General features: G+C 51.3%; 1 long non-coding RNA gene across 1 annotated transcript; it reads left to right on the top strand.

The window, feature by feature from the left end:
• The first annotated feature begins 268 nt into the window (after positions 1-268).
• On the top strand, positions 269-23,831 carry LOC114889061. Its single transcript, XR_003791952.1, has 3 exons — positions 269-6,241; positions 8,564-8,709; positions 20,911-23,831. It is a non-coding gene; the product is annotated as an uncharacterized LOC114889061 (long non-coding RNA).
• The last annotated feature ends 1,787 nt before the right edge of the window (positions 23,832-25,618 follow it).

The raw sequence follows: 25,618 nt of genomic DNA, 5'->3' as shown, positions 1-25,618 counted from the left end.
CCACATTTTCTTTATCCATTCATCTGTCGATGGACATTTAGGTTGCTTACATGTCTTGGCTATTGTGAATAGCGCTGCTATGAACATATGGGTGCATGTATCTTTTTGAATTATTGTTTTGTCTGGATATATGCCCAGGAGTGGGATTGCTGGATGATATGGCAACTCTATTTCTAGTGTTTTGAGGAACCTCCATACTGTTTTCCTTAGTGGCTGCAGCAATTTACATTCTTTAGGACAGGGGTCCCCAACCCCTGGGCCACGGACTGGTACCTGCCTGTTAGGAACCGGGCCGCACAGCAGGAGGTGAGCAGGGAGCCAGGGAAGCTTCATCTGCCGCTCCCCATTGCTCGCATCACCACCTGAACCATTCCCATCCCCGTGCCCCACCACTGGTCCATAGATAAATTGTCTTCCACCAAACCGGTCCCTGGTGCCAAAAAGGTTGGAGACTGCTGCTTTAGGGGCATTTTAAGCTACATCAACAGGCATCAATCTTTTGACCTTTTTTGGCTCCATTTACTAGTTTCTGCCAATGTCATGTCCCTTGGCAGTGAAAAAGTCACAGAATAGAATTTAGAGTGAGATTTACAGAACGTGACAAGATTTGGGAGAATCATCATTTTGAATAAGCAAGTGGACTTTAGCTCCCCTTTTATCTTTTTCACAACTATTAACTTTAAAGTGACACAATAATTTTTTTGCATAAGAATATAGCTGCTCATGGCCAGAATATTATCCAGGACATCTGACCTTAAGGCTACAAGGAAAACAAGACAGTGGGAAGGAAATTATGGAAGGCATTACGCTGAATTCTGAATTTTGTGACATCTGCCTTATTTTAGTCACTCAAAATCTTATTCCATTTGAAATGTCTGGGTGATCCCTAGACCATTTCAACAAACTACAGCCTAAATCTGGGATGTGCCTCACAATAAATGACAGGATTCTTAATCAGAACATGATTTCTAGACTGAAAATGCAATCATTTTATAAAAATGCTGTGGTGTACTATTTACCTATATCTTTATAATACGAATAAATCTACCTGAAGTTTCCAGCCTCCTCCCTGCTGCAAAAAAGACCCTGGGTGATGCGATGAATGAGCAAAGGTCTCAATCACAATCATGCAATTGATACAATGATACAACAGTAAGCTTCCTAGGGCAGGAGTACCCAGCTCTGCCTGCAGAGACCAGGGAAGCCTTCCCAGAGGAGGTGACTTTGGACTGAGTCCTCAAGGATCAGTAGGATGGTGCCAGCCCAGAAAGAGTGAGTGGAAGGAATTCCAGGCAGATGGAAAGGCAGAACCCAGTGCACCAGATGCCTTCCATTTGCCCCTTAAAATCTCTCTCTCTCTGCTCTGCTCTAGGTCCCCTGGCTGTACTGAGTTTGACCAAAGGGATACCAAAGATGCCAATGCATTCCCTGTGTCAGCCAGGATTGATTTCCTGCCTTAATTTCGTATGGTATCCTTACATGGCCAAGAGAAACAAAGAGAAAGAGAGAGAGAGAGAGAGCGAAAGAAGGAGATCATTTGCCTTCCGTCCCTTTTTTAAGGGCACTAACTCCATCATAAGGGCTCCACCCTCATGACCTGATTACCTCTCAAAGGCCCCACCTCCTAATACCAACAAACTGGGGATTAGGGCTTCTATGTGTGAATCTGGGGGTCTGGGGGACACAAACATTCAGTCCATAGCAGCAGCTTATAAACAAAGAGCCCCTGCTCACCAAAGCTCTTAATTATTCCAGCCTTAAGCCAAAAATTCCATCCTGACCCACCAGGAAGGCAGAGGTGAGAAGGACAAGTTGTCTGCCTGAGTTCCAAATGCAGGTCCGAATAGGTCATTTCAGGCATTTTCCCAGAAAGGACTGGAAAGCTTCTCCAACACAGGAAAGTCAGCACACGGTCAGTCACAAAGCCAGAGCCTGTGGTCTCAGAGAAGCTGCTCAGAAACACCAGTGCTTCCGCTCCTCTGCCCTCGCATCCTCCTGACCTTGGTTTTGTGGCATCTTTCCATATACCGCCAGTGAAAGATTCAGAGACCAGGATAATAGTGCTCAGGATTTAGTGCATATCAGAACTCGGGGAGCTTATTGAGAATATAGACACTGAGATAGTTACCAAGCTGCCCTTGTGGCTCTGAGGCACACCAGAGTTTGAGCTCACTGGACCAGGGAAATCCTGACATGGGGTAAAAAAATGGACTTCTCTATTTGATGGATATTTCTTACTGTCATTACTATTAGTAAGTCATTGAAGAATTGAAGTTTATAGCAAATGTTTATAACAGTCAAGTAGAATAAGTACCAACAATGACAATATCACAGGACTTGTACCTAGCACGTACCAGGTTCCTTACATGCATTAAAAATGCATCCTTATACAAACAAAACATAGTATATACATATAGTGGAATAGAATTCAGCCTTAGTATTGGATATAACATGGATGAACCTTGAGGACATTATACTAAGTGAAATAAGCCAGTCCCAAAAGGATAAATACTGTATGTTTCCATTTACTCAAGATTCCGAGAGTAGTCAAATTCAGAGACAGAAAATAGAATAGTGGTTGCCGGGGGCCGGAGGGAGATGGGAGTACAGAGTTATTGTTTAATAGGTATGGAGTTTCGGTTTGGGAGGATGGAAAAGTTGTGGAGATAGATGGTGGTGATGGTTGCACAACAATGTGAGTGTACTTGACGCCACTGAACTGTACATTTAAAATAAAGTGGTAAATTTTATGTTATGTATATTTTAGCACACACACAAAAAAACATGCTTACAACAAAGCTGGGCTAGGAGATGAATTCTGAACTTCAGAGTCGGGGAAGTGTGGGTGTGAATCCCAGCTGTCTCAGTGATCTTTGGCAAATACAACTTGACCTCTCCGAGCTTCTACTTTCTCTTCTGTGATATGGGCAGGGAGGGAGACCAGGACAAGAATTAACGTCTCAGGGTATTGACAGCGGCTGTCATTCCATAAACATCAAGTCACTGTCAGCCCTGTGAGCTGGCTGGGTATTATTAGCCTCATTTTGCTGAAAAGGAAGTTGAGACCCTGAGAGGTTGTGTAACATGTCCAAGGTCACACAGCTAGGGTGGAAGTGGTAGGGTTCCAAATATAAATATGAGTATAAAACTGGGCTCTGGGGCTTCCCTGGTGGCGCAGTCGTTGAGAGTCCGCCTGCCGATGCAGGGGACGCGGGTTCGTGCCCCGGTCTGGGAAGATCCCACATGCCGCGGAGCGGCTGGGCCCGTGAGCCATGGCCGCTGAGCCTGCGCGTCCGGAGCCTGTGCTCTGCAACGGGAGAGGGCACAACAGTGAGAGGCCTGCCTACCACACAAAAAAAAAACAAACAAAAAAAACTGGTCTCTGTGTTCCGTACTCTGTGATTCCCCCAGATACCCCTTGAAGCACATGCAGAATCTCACTTTGGATTTGAGGACCTGGAGGGTGCAAACCCAGGTGCTTGATTTAGGGCTTACTCTTCAGGTTCTGATATAAAATGTATTGTTTCTGAGGCCAATACGCAGCATCTCTCAGTTTACGGGCGTCCTTTATATTTACAAGTCCTATGACTGCGCAATTGAAATAGACCCAAAACGTGTGTCTCTAGACCCTTACGTGCTTGGAAATCAAAGCAGGACACATCGGTGAAGGGAGAAGTTGTTCCGAAAGCTGAAGTCTAAATTACGGGAATCAAGTTGAAATCTCAGTTCTGGGAGTAAAGTTCAAAATACACAGCGAGCCAGACAACATAACAGGTATCGCTGCCAAGAGAAGGGAATGGAACTTCAGCAGAAGCAAAACAAACTCAGTAGAGTTCTCCATCTGAGAACTCAAGGATGCAGGATTTTCCATGCCTGCCTCCCTGCCAAGGGCAACACTACACAGAACCACAGAGATTGCGCTCACCTCCAGGGGTTGCCATTTGCATGTTCAATAATACAAATGGCGCCCCCAAAGCTATGCAGTGTGGCAGCCCTCTCTGCCTTCAGGTTAGGGGGATTTCTAAGGATATCAAACACGGTGGGCATCCAAAAAGGATGGTGAAGAAAGACGTGGGAAATGCCCTGGCTTTCTTAGAACTTGGAGATCAGATTTTAGAAGGTGAAAGAAATACCATCAATCTGTATGGAACCCACCGTGTGCCTCCACCATGCTAGGCTTTCAGCCATTTTGTCTCATTTAATCCTCAGGAAAAAGCGCTCAGAGAGGTTCGGTAACTTGTCTACAGTCACACAGCTAGGGAGTGGTAGGGCCAGAATTGGAACCAGGACAGTGACTCCATGTCAGCTCCTCTCTATCCAGCTGCCAGCTGGGAAGACTCTGAACCAGTCTGGACATGGATTCATCTAGGCAAGGCTGGGCTACTGAGCCACTGGGGGGAGATGCAAAGAGGAAATTAAGCCACAGAAAGGCAACCTGAAGGGTTCGGGGAGAAACAGAGCGGGGGAAAGAGACCCAGTTCCTCTAAGCCTTGAGGATTGGGGGAAAAAGAGTAGGGGTTGACCGGTTATCAGCAGCAGGGGTAGAGCTGTCCTAGTCTGTTCCCTCTTCCCTGAGTCTCTGCCCTTCCAGTTCTCACTGATGAATGACCAAGCTGTCCCCTGGATCCTGCACATCCTGAAGATGGCTCCGTGGAAGGACTGAAATGCAAAGCTCTGAATGGGGGTCAGGAAGCCTGTCTCAGGTACTTGGGTCCAGAGGTAACCTGTGGGCTTAGCACTGTACAGGAGACAGGGGTCTGAGTTCCAGGCCTGCCTTGACCACTTTGGGCCTGACTTGAGCATGTATCTCTCCTCTGAGACTCCATTTCCTACCTCCATTCCGTGCAGGCATGTTGACTTAGACGGTTATTTCTAAGCTTTTTCCATCTCTAATATCCTTCGGTTCTAGGATTTACCTCCGCTTCAATTAGAAAGGCTAACAGAAGCCTTCTCCAGGGTTCTGGCCTTGTTTTGCAGGTTCTCTTGGTCTGGGTGGCTCGGCTGTGTCCTGCTGTGTCCCTAGCCCCACACTCCAGGGCTCAGGCTTCGTTAGCCGACCGACAAGCGGAGAAGGATGGGAGGGGAGCAGAATCATCTCACCTTCCTGCATCCCAACACCTCCCTACCTTTCTGAATTTTTAAAAATGCCTTTACTCAGAATTCATCAAAGATTCATCAGGCTTGGGATTGGCCCAAGCATTTGCCTAAGGAGCCAAGTGGAGGTGAAATTAGAGAGGAGGCCAGGGGGCCGGCAGGCTGGGCAGGAATGTGGGCCTCCAGAGCTGCACTGGAGGCTCCGCCGGCCCTGGCTCGCTCGCTCAGTGGAGTGGGGCTGAGACAAAGGAGGCACCCTGGGCACCCAAGGATGCTTGACCCCGGCTCTGGGCACCCTCCCTTCAGCAGTGTGGGCTGCACCTTCCCCAGAGTGGGAGTACCCCTGTCTGCCCTCCAGTTTTACAGGAGGCGGTGAGGATCCATGGGGCAATGGTGGGACCCCACTCTCCATGGGAAGCCAAGTGGGTAGCATCCCAGCTGACTGTCAAGGAAGGCATTTGAGAACTGCTGGCATAATATCCCAGACGGGGCAGGTGCCGGGGCAAGGGAGAGGCCATAGGTTAGGCTCTCTGCTCCTGGCTTCCAAGCTCCCTCCCTCATCTGCCTTCAATCTTTAGTTTCTACAGGAGATGCTCTTTTGGAAAAAAAAAAAAGTGCACCATTAATGTTTTAAAGCTTGCAAATCATTGAACAATCTACCCCTTCATTTTACAGACAAGGAAACTGAGGCCCTGAGTGAACAAATGACTTGCCCAAGGCCATTGGCCAGTCAATGGCAGAGCTGTGACTAGAGACCAGGGCCCTGGCTCCCAGGCCTGGAGCCTCCCCCTTCTCCACTGGCCTCACCTCGCTGATGCCTTTGTGTGGCTATGTCTCTCCCAAATTAGAGGTGACCTTGCAGCAAGCAGGCAGCCTGCCTGACGCAGGAGAATATTCCCCAGGTCAGGATAACTAGGTTGGGCGGATCTTCAGCCAATGCCCATGATGGAATATTCTGAATTATGTGTGCCTTGTCAGCGGCCTGACTTGGGTCTTTCTGCAGAACAAAGTGAAGTTCCTCCAACCCCAACGGATTTCAGCTCTCAGATCATTGGGTCATCTGGTTCAATTCTCAAGTATTCACAAGAAGACACTGAAGCCCAAAGAAGCCATGGGTCAAACTGGCACGAGGTTTCCCAGGTCCTAGGTTAGTGCTCTTTCTGCCACATCACCGTCCCTCCCCAGGGTTTCTGTCCTCCTTCAGAAGTATCCCTCCACCCCCACTGCCACCTCCTCCCCTAAGAGGTGTGACAAGGCCAGAAATCAGAGCGGACCCTCTCTGGGGGTCTTCACTCCTCTGTATCTGAGAGGCTTGGCTGGCTCTCAGCACCAGAACACCCACTGCAGACCTAGCGATACAATAAACCGTGATAATCACGTTTTTAATAATCGCCTGGAGCTTGTTTAACATACAGTCATGGCCGGCAATAAATCCAAATTAAAAGCCCCACCGGGAGGCCTAAGTTAAGCTTCCTGGTGGGAAACGGAACAGCTGAGGGAGAAGAGGGGGTGGGAGAGGAAGGGTGCGGCCAGGAGAAGGGGAGCAATCTCCCTTCAGGGCTAGGATGCCCTCCGGAGGGACAGAAGGGCGACTGCAGGGAAATGGGCAGGTCCAGGTCTGGCCCCAGCATCAACCTCAACCCTAGGGCGTGTGTTGCTTTCTTAACCCGAAAGGATTTCTTCAATGGTCCAGACAGAGAAAATATCTAAGTTCCCAAACCTCAGAGCTGTAAAAGAGACAATATTCATCCCCCTGCCTGGAGGTACATCGGCTCCATATGGCAGGACCTTGCTTGTCATACTCAGTTCTGCTTCCCCAGTCAGCAAATATTTGCAGAATAAACAAATGGACGGATGAATGCGACTGAATGCTTCCCCTTCCATTTATTAACTGCCTCGGGTTTTTTTCCCCCTTCAAATATCTACCGTACCTACAGCACCTGGGGATGCAGATGAGCGAGATCTCTGCTGTCTAGGGGCTCCCTGCCAAGGGGACAGGAAACTGATGGATGATTCTGGTCTGTTTGATGCACGCTGAGAGAGAGCACACCCAAAGGGATGGAGGGCGGGATTCACAAGGGCTTCCAGGAGGAGGTTTCTTGAAGCCAAGTCCTGAGAGTAATTAAGTGTTAAGCTTAGGGGAGAGAGGGCAGGGTTGGGAGGTGACACTGACCTGAGAATAGTGTTCCAGACAAAAGAAACAGCATGTGCAAAGGCAGGGAAGCAAGAGAGGATGTGGCAAGTTTAGAGAACTGAGGAAAGTTCCGTGAAACTGGAGAACAGAATTAGAGCTGGAAGATAAGGAGGGAGGGAGGGAGGAAGGAAGGGAGGGGGTGGGGGAGGGGAGGGAAGGGGGAGGGGGGGGGGGGGGAGGGAGGGAGGAAGGGAGGGAGGGAGGGAGGGATGAGGGCAGACGTTGGCAGGGCCCAGATTGTGAGGCCTATGTGAGCATGCTAAAGAGTTTGGACTTTATCCTGAGGGCAAAGGGAAGTTACTGAAGGGTTTTAAGCTCAGCAAGGACATGACCGGAACTGCAGTTTGGAAAGCTCACCCTGGCCACAATGTGAGGTGAGGGAGCCTGGGGCCAGGCAGAGTGGTTAGGAGGCCGCCGCAGTGATCCTGGCGAGAGAAAGTGATGGCCTGGACCAGGCAACCGCAGGGAGACGGAGGGACCGGGACTCATCCACGGGGAAGGGTCAAGGATGGTGGGCCAACTAAACGTGTGAGGGAAGAGGGGGGACCCCCAGGTATCGTGGGTGGTTGAGCAGACAGCACCGCTGCTGAGGACGGGAGCAGCGACACGCCTGGCAGAGGTACTGGGTCTGCTGCAAACATCTCTTGGAGAGAAAATAGCCACTTGTCCCAGTGCCTGCAAACTCTACAGGGAAGATGGGCGGAACACGTCTGAGTCAGCCAGACCGAGTGAGCCCACAACACAAGGCCACCACCCTGGGGAAGATGTGACTGAAGCAGAGACAAAATCCAGAACCTTAGGGGCTACTTGCTGCAGAGCCTGCAATTTCTACAGGAGATGTTCTTCCAGACATCTGCCTTTAGTCCGGCCTGCTGCTGTGACTTGCCCAGTGTCCCCTCTGGAAGGCAAAGTTTTGACTCCTACAGCATCGAAGCTGGAGTAAGCCTTCAAGAAACGTCTCAGTCAACCTCTTCATTTGACAGTCTTGGAAACTGAGGCCTGTTGACTTGCCCAAGGTCACCCAGCAAGTTGGTGGCTGAGCTGGGAACAGAGTCCAGGCGTCCTGACTCCAGGCAGAGATGGTTTACAGTGATTGTTCCAGTTGCATGCAACTTCCCAGCCCGCTCTGTGCCTCAGTTTCCTCAGCTGTAAAAAGAGAACCAGCTGGGTTGGAGGTATGGGTTGAATAAGAAGACACACATGAGAGGCCTTTTGAGCTGGAAAGCATCGCAAATCAATAACAGCTTTATGCTTCCATTATTACTTTTTTAACAGATACTTGGCCTGTACCTGGCCTGTACCAGCTGTGCCTCTATACACCATGGGGGGGGCAGAAGTGACTGGGACAGGGGTCGCCAGTGGAATTGCCCCCCCCCACCCTGCACTGGCTCTGCACGCTGCAGCCTGGAGCATTTCAGCAGGTGGGTCCTTCCTGCTGCCTCTGGCCTCACCCACACTCCCTCCAGGACACTGAGATCCCACCCAGACCCATCAGCCCAGGGAGGGGACTGCTTGCAGGCCCTCCAGTATTCATTCAGCAGTCCTTTATTGTATGCTGGTTCTCTCTGCCCTCAGAGAGCTGACAATCTCATTGCCCTGAGGTGCACAGCAGTCCCATCTGCAAACATATCGCATTTCCCATCACGCTTAGGATAAAAAGCCCAAACCTTCCCTTGTCTCAGGGCGTGGTCACCACACTGACCTCAGGTGCCAGCACTGCCTCTCCCTCATGTCACTCCAGCCACATGTAACCCCCATCTTTCTTCAAACATGCCAAGAATGGTCCCACCACAAGACCGTAGCACTCACTGTACCCTCTGCCCCCAATGCTCCTCCCCAAATACCCACACAGTTCACTCCCTCCCTCCATTCAAGTCTACACAAATGCCCCCTCCTCAGAGAGGGCTTCCCTGATCACCCTAGCTAAAAGAGCCACCCCTGATCCCTCTCCATCCTTCATCCTGCTTCACATTTCTTCAAAGCTCTTACTGTGACCTTCCTCTTAAATGATTTAGATTAGATTTTTATTTGGTTATTTATTTACTATTTGTTTCTCCCAATGGAATATAAGCCACATGAGGTTAGAGACTTGGTTTTATTCACTGCTTCATCTCAGTGCCTAGAACGGATCTCCATAAATATTGGTTGATTGATGGATTGATTGAGTAAATGAATGAAGTCAATCCTTGTGGCCCTCAGGCCATGAGAGAAGCAGCTACTGCATGTCCCTGTTTCTAAAAGGCATTTCTCGAAAACATCTGCACAATTCTGAAATGTAGATAGTATGTACACTTACATCAGGGTTTCTTTTCCCCCCAAAGCTATTATGAAATCGATGGTGCATCTCACAGTCAATGGCATCTTCCAGTTGAGGAAATGCACAAGAACTCAGAGAGGCAGGGACTCGCCTCCCCAAGGTGGAAACTTCCCCAGGCACAGCACATTTAGCAGAGCTTTAAGGGATGAGTGAGCGTTTTCTGTAATGAGATTGTACAATAGAAAGGACAGTCCAGACCAGAGAAACAGCACGTGCAAAAGCACATCTGTTATCTTCTCTCCTTGCGAGGTAACATTATTATTCCCATTTCACAGATGAGGTAACTGAGACTACCATTTCAGCACCTGCAAAATGCCTGGTCCATAATGGACACTTAATAAGCACTTCATTTTCCCATAAACATTAACTGAGCATCTATTGTGTGCAAGGCCCTCAGCCAGGTCCTACTTCTAAATAAGGTCTACACATGTCATGCTCATTCTTGTACCCTGGCATAGAGGCCTTCACTACCTGATGCTTCAAGATGCTGCTCAGATGCCACTTCTTCTGTGGCCTCCCAGAGCAGGACCTATCAATCACTCCCTCCTCTGCTTCCCTCCTACTCTGTAGGGCCCTCTGCAGAGCATGGCAGGTTCACCTCTGCTTCCCCTTCTTCTAGGGCAGAGACTGGGCCCAGCATGCCATCTGGCACACAGTAGGTCTTCAAAACACGTTGGTAAATTGTGTGAATGAACGGATGGACAACCAAGTGATCCACAAAAAGGTGCTAACAGAGACCAGAATGAAAAAGGAAAACTAGGCAGAGCTGAAATATGTGTCAGGGAAGGCCAGCCTGGGCCTCCACCTCCGTTCAGCCAAGCCCTGGGGTGCTCAGAGCACGGAGGGAGGGGCTCTGGGCTTCCTCCAGCCAGGCACAGAGGATGAGGGAGGCATTCATCGAGATAGCTGCGCATGGTGCTTTGAACGGGGACAGGAAGTACTTTCCTAGGAGGAGAACGGGGGTGAGGGGGTTAAGGACAGCCAGGCTGGCTTGTCCTGACAGCAGCCACGCCTGGGGAAACCAGGAGCTGGAGTGCTCATTTAACAAATGGAGCTGGAATTCCACAGCCCTTCACCAGCAGAACAAAAGTAATCTTTGGATTTTCAGTTAATTTGTTCTTTTAATGGATCCATCTTTTTATCAGCTGTTAAAATGGGCTTTCCCCATTAGCTGCTGGAGTCCAGCAAGGCAGCTGGTTTCCTAGCTCCTCTGCCTTAACAAGAAGCAAATGGGCTGTGGCACCTATGTGTCCAGAAACTGGGGGGGGAGGGGCGGGGGGGAGGGGCAGGGGGCTGTTAACTTGACAACACACACTAGCTCAGGGGCAAAATTTGAACCCTATGGACATGCACAGTGAAATTTACACAGGACATGTTGAACACAGAGAGTTGTGAATCCCACCAGTGTCCACACTATTCCTACGTGTATAAAAAGGCAGAGCTGTGGGCTTCTCTGGTGGCGCAGTGGTTGAGAGTCCGCCTGCCGATGCAGGGGACACGGGTTCGTGCCCCGGTCCGGGAAGATCCCACATGCCGTGGAGCGGCTGGGCCCGTGAGCCATGGCTGCTGAGCCTGCGCGTCCGGAGCCTGTGCTCCGCAGCGGGAGAGGCCACAGCAGTGAGAGGCCTGCGTACCGCAAAAAAAAAAAGGCAGAGCTGAAAGGGGCCTTGCCTTAGAGACGACTGAGCTTAAAGCCTCTCTTTTGACGAAGGTAAAAGCCCAGAGAAGGAAAGCAACTTTCCTGAGGCTGCACAGCACCTTGATGCCAGGGCCGGACCTGGAACCCAGGTCTTCTGGTGCCCAATTGCTGTGGTCTCCTAAAATATCAGCTGCAAAGGCTGGTCCAGCTTCCTCAGAACTGGGGTTCCCAGCAGTCCGCTAGGGTTCCCCTTCTTGTTCATTTTCCACTCCACCAACCTGTCTCCCACACATAAACCTGATTATGGCATCACAGCTCAGCTCCCAAGAGTTATAATAGTTATACGCTCAGGCATGTGTGCAGCACTTTACAGTTTACAAACTGCTGTATCTCATCAACTCTCCGTCTCAAAGGTAGGCAGAGCTGGTATTATTTTAATCCCCATTTTCCAGATAAGGAAGCCCAAGCTTAGAGCTATTGGAAAGATAAGGCCAGGATTCAAAGTCAGGCCTCCCAAATCCAAATCCCAGTACCCCCAAGGCAGCGCTGTGATTGCTAGGTGCAGAAACCAAGGTTCCCTCTCCTAAAACCAAACTCAGAAACACACGCCTGCAGGCACACACACATGCGCCCATCACCCCAACACGTGTCTGCACAAATGAGCAGGGCTGGAGTGTGTGTACAGGCAAACAGCCTCCCCTCCACTCACATATTCCTCCCCCCAGCCAAGGCTGGCCCAAATCTGCCTACACTCCAGGCACTTAATAAGCAAAAACATCAAGTCACTCAATCAATAAGCTCAGCTGTTGACAACAAGTGAGGGCTGAGAGCTCCTAAAAGCTAATAATGCTTTGAGCTATAAACATGGTCATTAGCCAGGTTCCCGCCCTGCCAAGCTGGCTCTGCTGCTGTGGACAGGGGCACCCACGCCTGCAGCCAGAGGCCATGGCATTTCGAGGCTGGCTGAACCCACTCGGCCTGCCCAGACTGGGCTGCTGTTGCCATCCCCCTCTCCTGACTTGAGTACCCCTGGGGACCCTTTCCCAGGGCCCAAGAAGGGGCAGCCAGGCTGAGGAGGCCCCAGCTGGATCCCGCCAGAAGAACATGTGGGAACCCTGAGGGCCACCTCCAGGACTGTAAACTTTGAAACTCGTGCTGTCTCACAACCACCAATGCCACCCTCGGGAAGCTGCCAGGGAAAGATGTTACACACCCAGGCTTCAAGGAGATGTGATTCAAAGAGGAGGCCTGACTCCTAGCTGAGCCATTTATGAGCTGCAGGACCTTGGGCAAGTTACTTAACTTCTCTGTGCCTCTGCTGCCTCTTGTGTAAAATGGGAATAACCACCACCTCCCAAGGTGATTGTGAGGCTTGAGTGTGATCCCTGCACCTAGCAGAGTGACCAGAACAAGAAAGGTGCCTGATAATCGAGGAAGGAGGAAAGTGACCCTGGAAGCCACCTGCAAGTGTGGGAGAAGCCAGCACTGTTGGAAGGTGAGAGGAACGTGAGCCAAGTGACACACCTTGTTGTCAAACATGGTCAGACAGCCGGCAGAGGGTCTGCCTGTTTCCAGCTGTTTCCTCCAGATGATGTCTGACCTTAAAAACCGTCTTCAGCAGGGCAGGTGGGGTATTAGCAGATCTGGACAGCACAGGAAGACAGTGACCTGCCAGGACACCAGTCCTGGATTAGGGAGGGCTCTGGGGTCCCATCACAGATCTTAAATCTGGGCACAAGATTCCACCAGCCTCTCCTTTTAAATGAATCAGCCCCGGCAGGGAGTTGCAACATCTGAGGGCTGCCCTTAATTAGTTGTTGTTTCAGCAGATAGAATCAGGGAGCATGTACTCCCCAGCTTCCCAGAGGAAAATAATATGCCTTCTTAGTAAGTAAGATTATTTGAAAGTGATGTCAAAACAGAAGCCATTTCTTTTTCCTCTCTGGAAATCTCTCAGCATTTCTGACTTTCCAGTGGCTTCTCCTATCTCTCTCTCTCTCTCTCTCTCTCTCTCTCTCTCTCTCTCTCTCTCTGTGTGTGTGTGTCTTCTCTGTCTCTTAATGTCCTTTTCTGTCTCTCTCTGTCTCTATTTTGTCTCTCTTTTATCTCTGAGATTGTCTGTGCGCACGCATGAATGTATATGCAATCTTATTTCTCCTACTATTGACTCTTTTCACCCAGTTCAGAATTTCTGAAAATTTTTGGATAAGAGTTCCCACCTATGACCCAATATTGAAGGGGGGATTACCTTCGTGGGGTGACGGTTCAGGACCATGGGCAGAGTTTTTCATTGGCCACACAAGGACTTCCAGGCCCTGAGGCAGGCGTCCTGGGTTGGGGTGAGTGGGGTGGGAGGAGGCTGGGCAGGATGGGAAGAAGCTTCTGGAACTGGTGAGGGAAGGAGAGGAGGAGCCTGAATTGATGGGAATGGGCTGGGTTGAGGGAAAGAGTGAGGATAAAATCATAGTGAGGGTGGAGGGCTGGATGTACCAGAGTGAGTATAAAGGGGTGAGGCTGTGAGTTCAGGGCTCCTGAGCATGAGTGAGGTGAGCAGAACGGTGAACAGCCGTGCGTGTGTAAAAGAGCACGTCTGTTCATTTGAGTGGATGTGAAGGCAGATACGAGGGATGTGCCGATGGGTTAGAGTCAACCCAGAGTCAGAACTGGGCTGCTTTCAGCCTTTCTATTCCCTCCTCCTTGCCTTGTGGGAGGCAGCAGGGGCCACTTGTAGGGCTCAGCCCCAGGGAGGGGCTGAGTGTCAGGGGAGCTGAGCTCACACTCGGGACTCCGCTTGTGGATGGAAGGCAGGGAAGGGAAGCAGGCCATTCCACCAGGCTGGCAGGTAAATATTTAGAGGGCTGTTTTCATGAGTATAAAAACTCAGCCTGTCTGCTAGGCTGTGCTTGTAGAGGCTGGGAGGGGAGAGCTGGATCTAGGCCAGCCAGGAAGCCTGTTTAAACCCTCAGACACACAGCTCCCCCAGCCCACGCTGCACCGGCCTTCTGGCTCTCAGAGACACACACAGGGCACTCAGCCCACTGGCACACACGCCTGCACTCACCAGCACCCTGTGCACGGGTACACGATTACACACACGCACACATACACCAGCCACACAGTATCACATACACAACCAGACCACACAGCTCACATATCATTACAAATGCATCCACAGTGGCCCATACAACTCACACAATAACACATGCACACACTCAGTTCACGAGGCTTCACACCCACAAATGTACCTACGACTTAAACACACAGAGACCAGTCATCATAGATGAAACAATATCACAGGTGGACCAGCCACACACACAAAACGTATACATGAGCCCTCCCAGGGACCAAAGCAGACTTTAAAGAGCATGTCACTTACACACACAAGTACAGGCGCACACACACAGGCACTGAACACTTACGGACTCACATACTTTTGACATCTTCACAAACGCAGTTTATTTATCAAAGGCCCTAGATACGTCCTGCAAAATCACATGCTGTCTTACCCAGGCAACTCACCACCCTCTGGGAGGCTTTATACGGTAAGAATAATGTTTATAAGGTAGTGGTTAAAAGACTTACTCTGGAATCAGACGGCGTGGGTTAGAATCGCACTTCTGCCATTTATGAGCTGCTCTTGGAGAGGGGCATGTAATAATTCAATGAATTCATGAACTTAGAATGGTACGAAACACATGGCGAACACTCAGCAAACTCCATCTATAATTATCACAGAGTTCACATATATAACTACTGTGCCTATTTCATAAGGAAGATGAGGCCCAGAGAGTGGAAATGACTTGTCCAAAGTCATAAGACTGATGACAAATATGGCGGTGGGGATGACGGTGATGATGGCGACGTAACAGCAGATACTTATTTTGCACTTATGAGAGCCAGGCACTGTTCTAAGTACTTTCAACCTATATTATCCCAGTCAGTGCTCACAACAAGCATAGGAGAGAGGCCCTGTTATTATCTCCACTTTGCAGTTGCAGAAACTGAGGCACAAAATTGTTGAGTAACTTGCCCCAAGTTGCACAGTAAGGGTAAAGCAGGAGGTCGTTGCAGAGTTAAGTAAGCCCTGCCCTGCCATCTTGCCCACTTACTTCCCAGCCACCCTCCACATGAACTGCAGCCCCTTTGAGAGGTACTGCGGTTTCTCTCTGTGACTCCTACTCTCTCCATCTGCAGGGGCCTTTCTTACCGACTGTCAAGACCTCTTCTACGGTTTGCATTCTTTCCTAAGAATCTCGGCCTTACCCTTGGTCCAAGGTGTGGGAAACCCAAGGGGACTGGAGCCAAGGGCCTAGATTCCACTCCCTGGTCTGGGACTCCAATAACTCATGGCCTGGCCAAGTTCCTTAACCTCTCTGGCACCCAGTTTGCCATCTGTGAAATGGGAATGCTGTATCTCCCTCGGAGAGATTGATCACATTCGTGAGCATGAATAGTCTTTGCAAACTATAGAACCATCTATAGACATTGATGGCAGCGTCAGGGAGCTAGGAAGCTCCCAGAAATCTTGGCTCTCAGATTCAGACTCTCAATTTAACTTTGGTGGGAATGTCCACATATCCTGAGGTCTTTCTAAGAAGTGCTTAGGGAGCGACATCCCAGGACCAACAGGTGCCTTGGAAGCAAACTGGCCTACATGCCTTTTTACAGCAACCAGGAAAAGGTATGTCTCAGGCAGGATGGGTCACGTTACACCGTAGTAACAAATAGCCTTCAAACCTCACTGGTTGAAACCACATTATTTCTTGCTCACATTAATATCCATCACCAGTCAGCAGGGGGCTCTGCTCTTGGTCATCACTGGACAAGACTGATAGAGCAGCTACCATCTCTCCTGTTGCCGGTCACTCTACTTGAAGGAAAAGAGAGCTCTAGGTCTCCCTCTGGCAATTAAGTGCTTGGCCTGGAAGTGACAGGTGTCAATTCTGCTCACAAGTCAGGAGTCAGAACAAACACAGAGCCCCATGCAAGGGGACCAGGCAGTGCAATCCTACCATGTAGATGGGGACGCTGGAAATAACTGGATAGCAGTTCTGATGGTGATGACAGGAGAAAGGAGGCAGCAGCTGTGACAACGACAGGGTGGGCTGCGCCCTGCACCCACTGCTCCTGGGGGAGATCCAGCCTCTGCGGTAAGCAGGCCCAGTCCTGTGACTCATTCCCTCCCAGTGACTTTCCAGAAGGACATGGGCTATGGAGTCCCAGAGGCCTGGATTTGAATGCTGGCTCTGTGTGACTGCAGGACTGTTATATCAGTGATGCTCTGTATCAGTTTCCTCATCTGAAAAGCAGGGTAAACTCCCTGCCAGAAAGAATGGCATGAAGATAGCACCTATATTGTGCCTGCCACCCTGCCTGGAACATAGAGGGCACTCGACAAACGGTGGCTGATTCTCCCAAGGACTAATGTTCTGCAAAGACCCATCCTCCACCCTGGCTCCAGCCTCTGAGCCTGGCTTTGCACCATCCCCCCCGCCCACGTATTCCCCCTGCTGTTTCCACAGCCCCATCATGCTTTGTAGTGAGGCTGACCCATTCCCCGCCGGTGGTACCAGACCCCATGCAAGGAGAAAGGGCGATGCTGGCTACCTGGCAGAGGGTGATCCAAAGGAAACCTCAGTGACTGGTCTGCTTGCTCATTAATGAGGAAAACAGTCATCACTGAAACCTGGGGACTGGAGAGGGAGAAAGACGTTCCAAGCAGCACAGATACCCGATCTTGAGCATTTTGACCTCCACAGAAGGACCTCCACAGAAGCTGGGAAACCCCCAGCTCAGGTAGCCAGAGAAGGGGGGAGTCTGTCCTCTGCAAGCCCATCCCTGCTTAGCTTCCTTATCTTCTCTCTCTGTGCTTTCTCCCGAGCTCCAGGCGCATACGCCCTTTTTGTCCTGGGCACCCCAATGTCTGAGTCCCCAGACAGCCCCAGTGAAACCTGCCAACCTCACTCACTGTCTGTCCCCAGCCTACCCCAACCTGGTCTTCCTCCCACATTCCCGCTGTCCATGCAGGAACTTTTGAAGCTATTCATTCGGTCAACATGGCTCTAATGCTGCCTGCATGCCAGGCCCCGTGCCAGGAGCCGGGGATGCTGAGATGAAAGACATGGTCTCCGCCCCTGGCAAGTTCTCAGTCTAAAGGGGAAGACAGACGGGGACCAAGCACCACAGGGCAATTGTAGGGGCACGCTGGGCCGGCAAAGGCGTGACCGACTTTGCGGGCAAGGCAGGGGATGGCCAGTAAAACTTCCTAGCAGAGACAGGCTGAGGGATAAGTGTCCTGGGAATATCTGGGAGGGGGTGTTCCAGGCAAAGGGGATAGCGCAGTGTTAAACAGCATGATGCATTCAAAGAACACAGTCGTCTGTGGCTAAAGCATTAGGTGCAAAACTGGAGGCAAGGAGTGAGTGGGGGAAACGGGGGTGCAGACAAGCAGGGTCACTCACGTGTTGCCTTGCTGGGTCCCTCCCTCCACCAACGGGGGCGTTGTTAGTAGGAAACACGTGAGACAGGTGGTCTCGCCTGGGAGCTGGAGCTCTCTGGGGATCCCCTAGCAGAGCCCGGGGCCACCCAAGCCTCCCACCTGCACTGCTGCTTCCTCCTAGCCTGTGCTTGCCGTGACCCCTTCACGCTCTGCTTCTGCCTCATATTTCTGGCCCCTTTCACGCTCTCCAGTCCCCTGCAGCCTTGGGTGGCCTGCCCTTGAGTTAGGTCCACCCCAAGTACAGCCAGCTGAAACCTAGGGGGTCCTGTGGCTGCTCCTTCAGTGGGGTTTTGCAGAGACGAGACTGATGTGGGTGGAGGCAGGAATGAGCAGCCCAGACACCTCCAAGTCTACTGCTGCAGCAAGTCCAAGCACTCGGACTCTGCGGGCCATGGGAAGCCGTAGAGAGATTCCGAAGAGGGAAGTGACAATGCTGGATTTGTGAATGAAACAGATGATGGGAAGATGTGAGTCATGGCCCCAGTGAGTACTTGGCTGAGTAGAGGCTGGGGGACCCTCAGCAGCGTGTACACAAGCTGAGCTTGAGCCCAGGCTCCAGTCTAGGGTAGCAGAACCTCTGTGGCCGAGAACTGACATAGGAGCCTTACAGGAAGGAAGAAGCCATCCCCAACCCTCTGAGAGGGCATGGGGAGCCCCTACATGTCCCACCCCAGCTCCCTTATGAACGCAGCCTGAACCTGCCACCCCACTTCCGCTGCATCCCATTTTTCCGGACTTAATGTGACAAGGGCAGTGGCAGCCAAATCAGCATCCTTGCTGCCGCAAGGGCCGGGCTATAAAGAGGTACAAAGCCATGGTGGGAGTTCCGGCATCCTTCCTGGTATCCAAACAGAAGAATTCCACGACCCGAAACTCCACACGCAGGGACGTGCACACAGACACAGAAACACCCAGGAGCTGCCCTCACAGCCACAGCCTTTCAGAAGCACCTCGAGGTGGCACTGGCTGTCCCTTCTTTAGGCAGTTCTCACTCTGAAACAGGGCAGGGGCAGGCGGAGAGACCACCAGGCAGAGAAGTAGCCGTTCCATCCTGCTTTTCCTCCTGAGCTTTGGCTTCTTACATCTCTGACATGTTCTTGGTTGCTTTCCTGCTTTCTGTCTCTGTCTCTATTTCTGTATATCCCTGGATCTTAATGAGTCTTTCAGCCAGGTCTTCCTTGGTCTCTCTGGGTCTCTGTCTTGGTCTATATGTGTCTATGTCTCCATTTCACTGTCTTTTTCTATGTCTTCCTCTGTCTCGATGACTTTTTTCTGCAGCACCATCGCAGACTAGCAGGGTAGAAAGAGCCCATAGATTTCATCAGGCCCAAAATGTACTTATGGAAATGAGGAAACTGGAGCCCGACAAGGGGAAGGGAGGTGCCCCTGGGCAGACACCTGGGCTTGTACTATTAGGGCCAAAGCCTCTCTTGTTGTAACAAAGCTAGAGTCTTCCTCCCCAGTTCATGTGGATGGCAAGCAGCAAGAGGAAGCACAGGAGAGAGAGGACCACGATGATTCTACAGCAGCAAGGCGGGGTCAGGGAGACCCTGGGGCCAGTGGACAGAACCCAGTTCTAGGAATAGCCTGTCCATGAGCATGCTGTCACTTACCATCACTGAGCCTCAGTTTCCTCTGCTGTGAAATGGAGATAATCAGAGCAACCCTGTCTGCTTCACCAGCCTCTGATTAGTTTTTCATTAGAGGAAGGATATGGAAGTGCTTTGAAATAAACTGTAAAGCATCAGGCAGGAATGGAGGGCAGGACAAGGACTGATGACTGATGATACTGATGGCCCTTGATGTGGATGGTGACAGTGGCGATGATGGTGCTGACAGTAATGCTGGTGAGAGTGGTGATGGTGATGGTGCTGATTATATTGTGATGACGGTGACCGTAGTGATGGTGTTGATAATGGTGATGGTGAGAGTGGTGATGATAGCGGTCATGAAAGTGGTGATGGTGGTAATGATGGTGACAATGGCGACGGTGGTGATGAGTGACTCTGGTGATCATGTTGACAGCAACCAAACGTAATGTCTTGGATTCAACCTTCTGAGGCTGAGATGAAAAACAGCAGGTATTCTTTGGAGAGAGCAACCCCCTCCAATCCCACCTTCTCCTTTAAGTCACCCCAAACTGTAGATCCAGGCTCCAGCCTTCCCATCTCCTCCAGTCCCTCCCCTGCTGTTGCCACTCTAGCCCAAACCTGTGTGTCACCTCTCTCTCTGCAGCGTTGGCTTCCCTTCCCCAGCCACCTCCCCAGACTGCTCTTTCCCTCGACTCACTCCAACGCCCAGGCAAGGAGAGGGAGCACACTCACCGTAGCTCTTTATACCCGGGAACACCTCCCATTTCTCTTGCCTTGGCCTCCTTCCATTCCCCACCGGCCTGCAGTCAGCTTTCTAAGACGGCAGGTCAGATGGACAGGGCCCAGCCTGCTGCCCACCCCCAGCTCTCCCTCAACCCTTGGGACAGGACCATGTGGGGTAGAAAGGGATGTTCATGATTTGGCACCAAACCCAGCTCCCTGCCTCAGTTTCCCCACAAGGAAGTGACCTCAATCTCTGGAAGCGATGAGATGAGTTTCCTGCCCAGCACAGGTGAGGGTCAATGGCTTCTAAACTCAGTTGCCACCCTGCCAGTCCTCAGCAGGCTGGAGCCAGTGGGGTGATGGGAGGCTGTAGGATGGACTGTGTCCTATCTGTGTCCTGGGACAACCATGCCCTCTCCCACGGCCCTCCTCTCAGCACAGTGCAGGGACCAGAAAGGATGGAGAGCAGGACGGAAACAGAGCTGTCAGCCAGAAATGAAGGCTGAGGTTTGAAGCTCTGGCATCTTCATCCCCATAATGCCTTCCACCATTGTCACCCTCTCTCCCTGTGCCTCAGTTTCCCCTTTGCAGTAGGCAGAAGCCCACTGGGTGTCCTCCCTGAAGATATAGACAGGGGCTGGCAGTCTCCCACCACCCTGGCTTCCCAGGGTCACTGGCAGACTCCCCCGCACCTCCTTCCCCGCCGTGGCTGCTTCTTTGACAAGCACCACCAACAGGAAATCAATCATCCCAGCAGAGCCAGGCCACGGCCCCTGACGTTCCAATTTAACACTTCACTCTGACCCTGGTTGCATCATCTCGGCTTGGAATAACGTCATCTATCTTCCCTAGATGGACGGAGCCTACAGGCCAGGCGGGGGGGACCAGAAGTGCCCCACCCGCTGGAGACAGCCTCATCACGACAGGGACACATTTCAATCAAGAGGAACCGCAGCCCTTTCAGGAAGAAAAGCTGTCAACCTTCCCAGGGACAAGCATTCATCTCCCCAGGAGGAGAAAAACAGCTTGGCCCCTGCCAAGGGGAGCCCCATGTTTATGCCTCTGCCCTTCCCATTTGTTGGGCTGTCACCAGCCAGCCGGCCAGCCGGGAACTCTGGAATCTCAGGGAAGTGGCAAGTGGGGGGATGGGAGACCAAGGACAGAGTCTGATGGGACTTAATTTGAGGAGGGTGGGGTCCCTGGGTGGGGTGCTCTTGCCTCATGGGGAAGCTTCAGCCCTTCTATAAAGCAGTCCCCAATTCGAGAGGGGAAAGAGGGGTCCTGCCCCAGGGCCTCTCCCGGACTGATGACAGTCTTGTTGGGGCAAGTCCCAGACTAAGCAGGGAGGCCTGCCCTTGGGAACCTCCTTTCTGATGGGGGTGGTGGGACATACCCCTGCCTCGTGGAAAGCCCAGTCTGAGAGATACAGTCCCTGCCCAGGGGACCTGCCCTCCGCCCCCCGACCCCCGCTCCCAGACTTAAAGGGCAGACACAGCACCTGCCTTGGGAAACTCATTCTAAAGGGTAAATGCAGTTTCTGTCACATGAACATCCCCCCGGGACCTCCACCTTGTGGGCCCTGGGGATGGAGAGCCCCTCAATTCAGGGCTGCCCAAAGGATCTTTGGCATCAGGCAGACTTGACCTGAGTTCAAATTCTAACTCTATGCTTTCCTCCCTGTGTGTCTTTGAACCAGTGACTCAGCCTCTCTGAGCCTCCTTTCTTTACCTGGAAAACAGGACCTGCCTTGAGGAGAAGGTGGGGAGGCTGTGTATGTAAAGCACCTAGCAGAGTGTCTGGCACACGGGGACCCACAGCAGAGGGCAGTGGCCTCCAGGGCAGGCTAACTCACAGGACTGGGCAGAGAAGCAGCCCAGCGAGCTCAGGAAGCCTGGCCCTCGAGAGGGGAAAGGAGCACATGTCCCACAAGGTAGTAACCGAGCCAGCGGTGGGACCAGGATGGAGGCCCCAACCTACCGCAGCCCTCCTTGGGCACCAGCAGATGGCGCAAGGCCGGATGCCCAGGAAGTTTACTGAATATGACCTAGAGGCTTAGACTGCGGGGTCGGGGGCCAGGACCCACCACCCAAAGCAACTCCAGATTTAAAATTAGAATCTATTACCCCAGAAGCAACGGAAGAGTTTCCTTGGACGCCCCCATCTCCAAGGAACTGTTTCTGTGCTGGCACTGCTTCTTTTGGTGTTATTTTTAGCTTGTTTTCTCAGTAATGATTCTTTTGGGTGGATTTCAGGGCTGTACCTGTGTGCTCTCTGGGAGACGGGAGCGGTATTCGTACAAAAAAAAAGAGGGTTTTTTTATTCATAGTAATTCAACTGGATTTGTAAAGTTATTAAGCATTTGTCACCACAAAAGTCACTTTGATTTGGCTTTCCTTGGAGCTGTTCTCCCTGCCCAGTTTTGCTTGCTTATCTTACATAGGACCCCTAGGAAGTTTAGGGGGCCCATCAAGGACACACAGAAAAAACCAGAGACCACTCTTCACAGAAGGAGAAAGGAGAAGGCAAACCCTTTGGGGTTTGCCTCCCAGGGAGGAACATGATACTGATAATAATGATACAAAACACGCACAGAGTACTCGCCAGTTACTGCTCCCAGGTACTTTGCAACACTGCCAGGTAGGTACTATCACTATCCTCATTTTAGAGCTGAGGAACCGGACAGGAGACGTTAAGTTGCCCAAGGTCACAGAGATAGTAGACAGCAGAGCTGGGATTTGAACCCAGGCAGTTTGGCTCCAGGAATTAGACTCTGAACCACCTATAGACAGCCCGTGGTACCTGTCCGTGAGATTCTGAGAGACAGACGGGGAGGTGGAAACAAAGATGCTTTCACTTAATCTGAGGATGGGGTGGGGGGCGGAATCTCCAAGTGAGGAAAACACTGCGGTGGGCCCAGACTCTCTTTGAGTGTCCCCTGCTGTTGGATTCCAAGGTGGACTTAAGGAGTCCTGGGGATATCATCTTGAGAGGGCATTTTTAATCCTACGTGCTCTGAGCAGGTGAAACGAACACAGGCTTTACGGGCAGACAGAATCAAATCCCAGCTGTCTCACTTTCAAGCTGTGTGACTTTGAGCAAGTTGCTTTGCCTCTCTGAGCCTCAGCTTCCTCATCACTAAATGCAGATAATATTTACATACTGCTCAGGCTTATAGTGAGATTCAAAAAGGTAATGGATAGGGAGACACTGCAGGACACTGGTGTCCAAACTATTGCCTTTTCTGCCCTTCATTCATTTGTTCGTTCATTTGTTCGTTCATTCAGTAAACATTTATTAAACACTTAAGGTATGTATGGGACTGTGTTCAATGCTGTGGGAGACTGAAAGATGAATAAGACATAATCTTCGTCCTTAAGGATTTTATAAGGAGAAGCTAAGAGAGTGGGTGAATTCCAGCTACAAGGCAGACAGTGATTAATTCCCTCTGGAGTGATGAATAAGGCTTTGCAGAAAAGGCTCCATAAGGAAGTGAGGAAGGAGGAACAGGTATTCCAAGCAGAGACAACCACAGGCAAAAGGCACCAAGGCAGAAAAATGTGCAGTCTGTTTGGGGGAGAGTGGCCAAGGGGGGAAAATGTACGTATCAAGCAATAAATGCAAATCTGAAGAATTGGGAATTAATCCTATAGGCAGTGGGTAGCCATAGATTGTTTTATAGCAAGAGTGAGACAGGAAGAAACTGAGAATCAGATTTGGGAGGTGAGGTGGGAAATTAAAGCAAGGATTCCCATGTTAAGGGAGCAGGAAGGAGAACCTGGGTTTTGATCCCAGCTCTGAAATGAGTTCCCTCTGTGAAGTCAAGCAAATCACCCACTGCTCTGGTCTCGTTCCCACCTGTAACACTCATGGATTTCCTGGATGGCCTCTGAAGATCATACAAATCTGTGGTGTAAGGGCTTCCTCCCCCTTCGTGGCTCCCCTCTCATCTTCTCCAGCAGCTTTGGGCAGTCTCTACCCAAAGCAAGAATCCTGGGCACTGCCAACCCCAGGAGCCAGGCGGAGCTGGCTCGAAGGCTCTCTGGCCTTGCAGGTGACAGCTGGGGAGGCTCTGGGGAGAAGTTGGGCCCCCGGTTCTTCCTCTTCCACCTGCACCTGGCAGCCAAGTTGGCTAATGAGAGATGAGTTGAGTAAGTTGTAGGAATGTCATGAGTTGACTGCCATTTAACTGCTGGGCTGTGGCAAAAAGCGCACGCTTGTTCACTTTGTATTTTTCTCTCTCTCTGGCTCTGGCTCTCTAATTCTCTGCTTCACATTTGATCAAAGCTCTGCCCTGGAATTAAGTGAAGCTCTGTTGGGGGTGGGGAGGAAAGGATGGGAGAGCACAGCACAGCCAGCATGGCCTGAGTCCAAATCCTTCCTTGGCTGCGAGCCCGGGGGTGGTCCTATCTTACTGTCCCTGTGTGCCAGAGGGAGGAGGGATGGGGGACGCCTAGATCAGGGTTTGGCAGAGGGTGAGGGTTGGAGAGAGCATGCTGCCTGCCGAGGAACTCAAGGTGGAGTGCTCTAGGGAAATGAGAGTAGAAAGACCCTAAACAGACAGTTCAGGGGCCAACTCATTTTGCAAAGAGTTTGTGTGTGTGTTTCTGTGCACACGCATAAGCTGATAAGATGCTTTACAAGCATCTCCGTGTCTGTGACCATGTACATGTGAAGTTGTGTGTAACTGAACATAATAACCCTGGGAGTGCATGTCATCACAGGCATATACCTTTGTGGGCAGAGGCCGTGTGCCCGCTTGCCTCTCCAGCATCCCTCCCCAGTGCCCCGCCTTCCCAGCTCACCATGCTCCAGCCTGCCGTTTCCTGATCACACTGTAGCCCCCCTGATGCCGCGCCCTTATAAAAGCTGCTCCCTCTTTCTGTAACAGCCTCCTCTCCTCTCTTCTCCCCTGGCCCACACCAACTGGTCTTTCCTTCAGCGCATCTCAAACCTCACCTCCTCCAGGAAGGCCTCCCTTTTCCTCTGCCAGGAACCTTAGGAATCTCTGAACCCCTCCCCAGCTGAGCCAGACTAGGATTCCAGGGGGATCGCAGGAGCACCCCCCCCCACACACCAACAGTGAGCTCCCCTTAGTGAAGGCCCACATTGACCTGTTCTATCTTCTTCTGTGGGCAGGGGTCGTGAAAAACAGGGGCAGATGTCACCAGGTCCACCATCGTGGCAGGTCAGGCAGTTTCTGTGTGGGTCCCTGATGGGCATCCATGCAGGGAACAGGGCCCAACTTCTGCCCGGCTGCCTGGCAGAAGGCTGGGGTTGTTCTAGGGTCCATGAAGGTGGATCCACATAGAAGGTACCGGAAGAATCTGAGGCTGAAATTACATATTCCCTAATGATAACAGGCTGCCCCCACCCCCCAACCCTTCCTACTCTGGGTCTCAGTCTTCTCCATAAGATGAGCAAAAATGCATGCATTTTTATGCCACATACTTATCACAGCTTGTAATCAATGACAAGCTTAGTGTCTGTCTTCCCCTCTAGAATGGAAGTTCCATGAGGACAGGCTACGTCGGTCTTGCTCACCGTTGTGAGCAGTGGCTGT

This window comes from Monodon monoceros, unplaced genomic scaffold (assembly GCF_005190385.1).
Source record: "Monodon monoceros isolate NGI ecotype Baffin Bay Population unplaced genomic scaffold, NGI_Narwhal_1 Super_Scaffold_9, whole genome shotgun sequence".
Taxonomy (NCBI): Eukaryota; Metazoa; Chordata; class Mammalia; order Artiodactyla; family Monodontidae; genus Monodon; species Monodon monoceros.
This window is presented reverse-complemented; position numbering and strand designations above follow the sequence as displayed.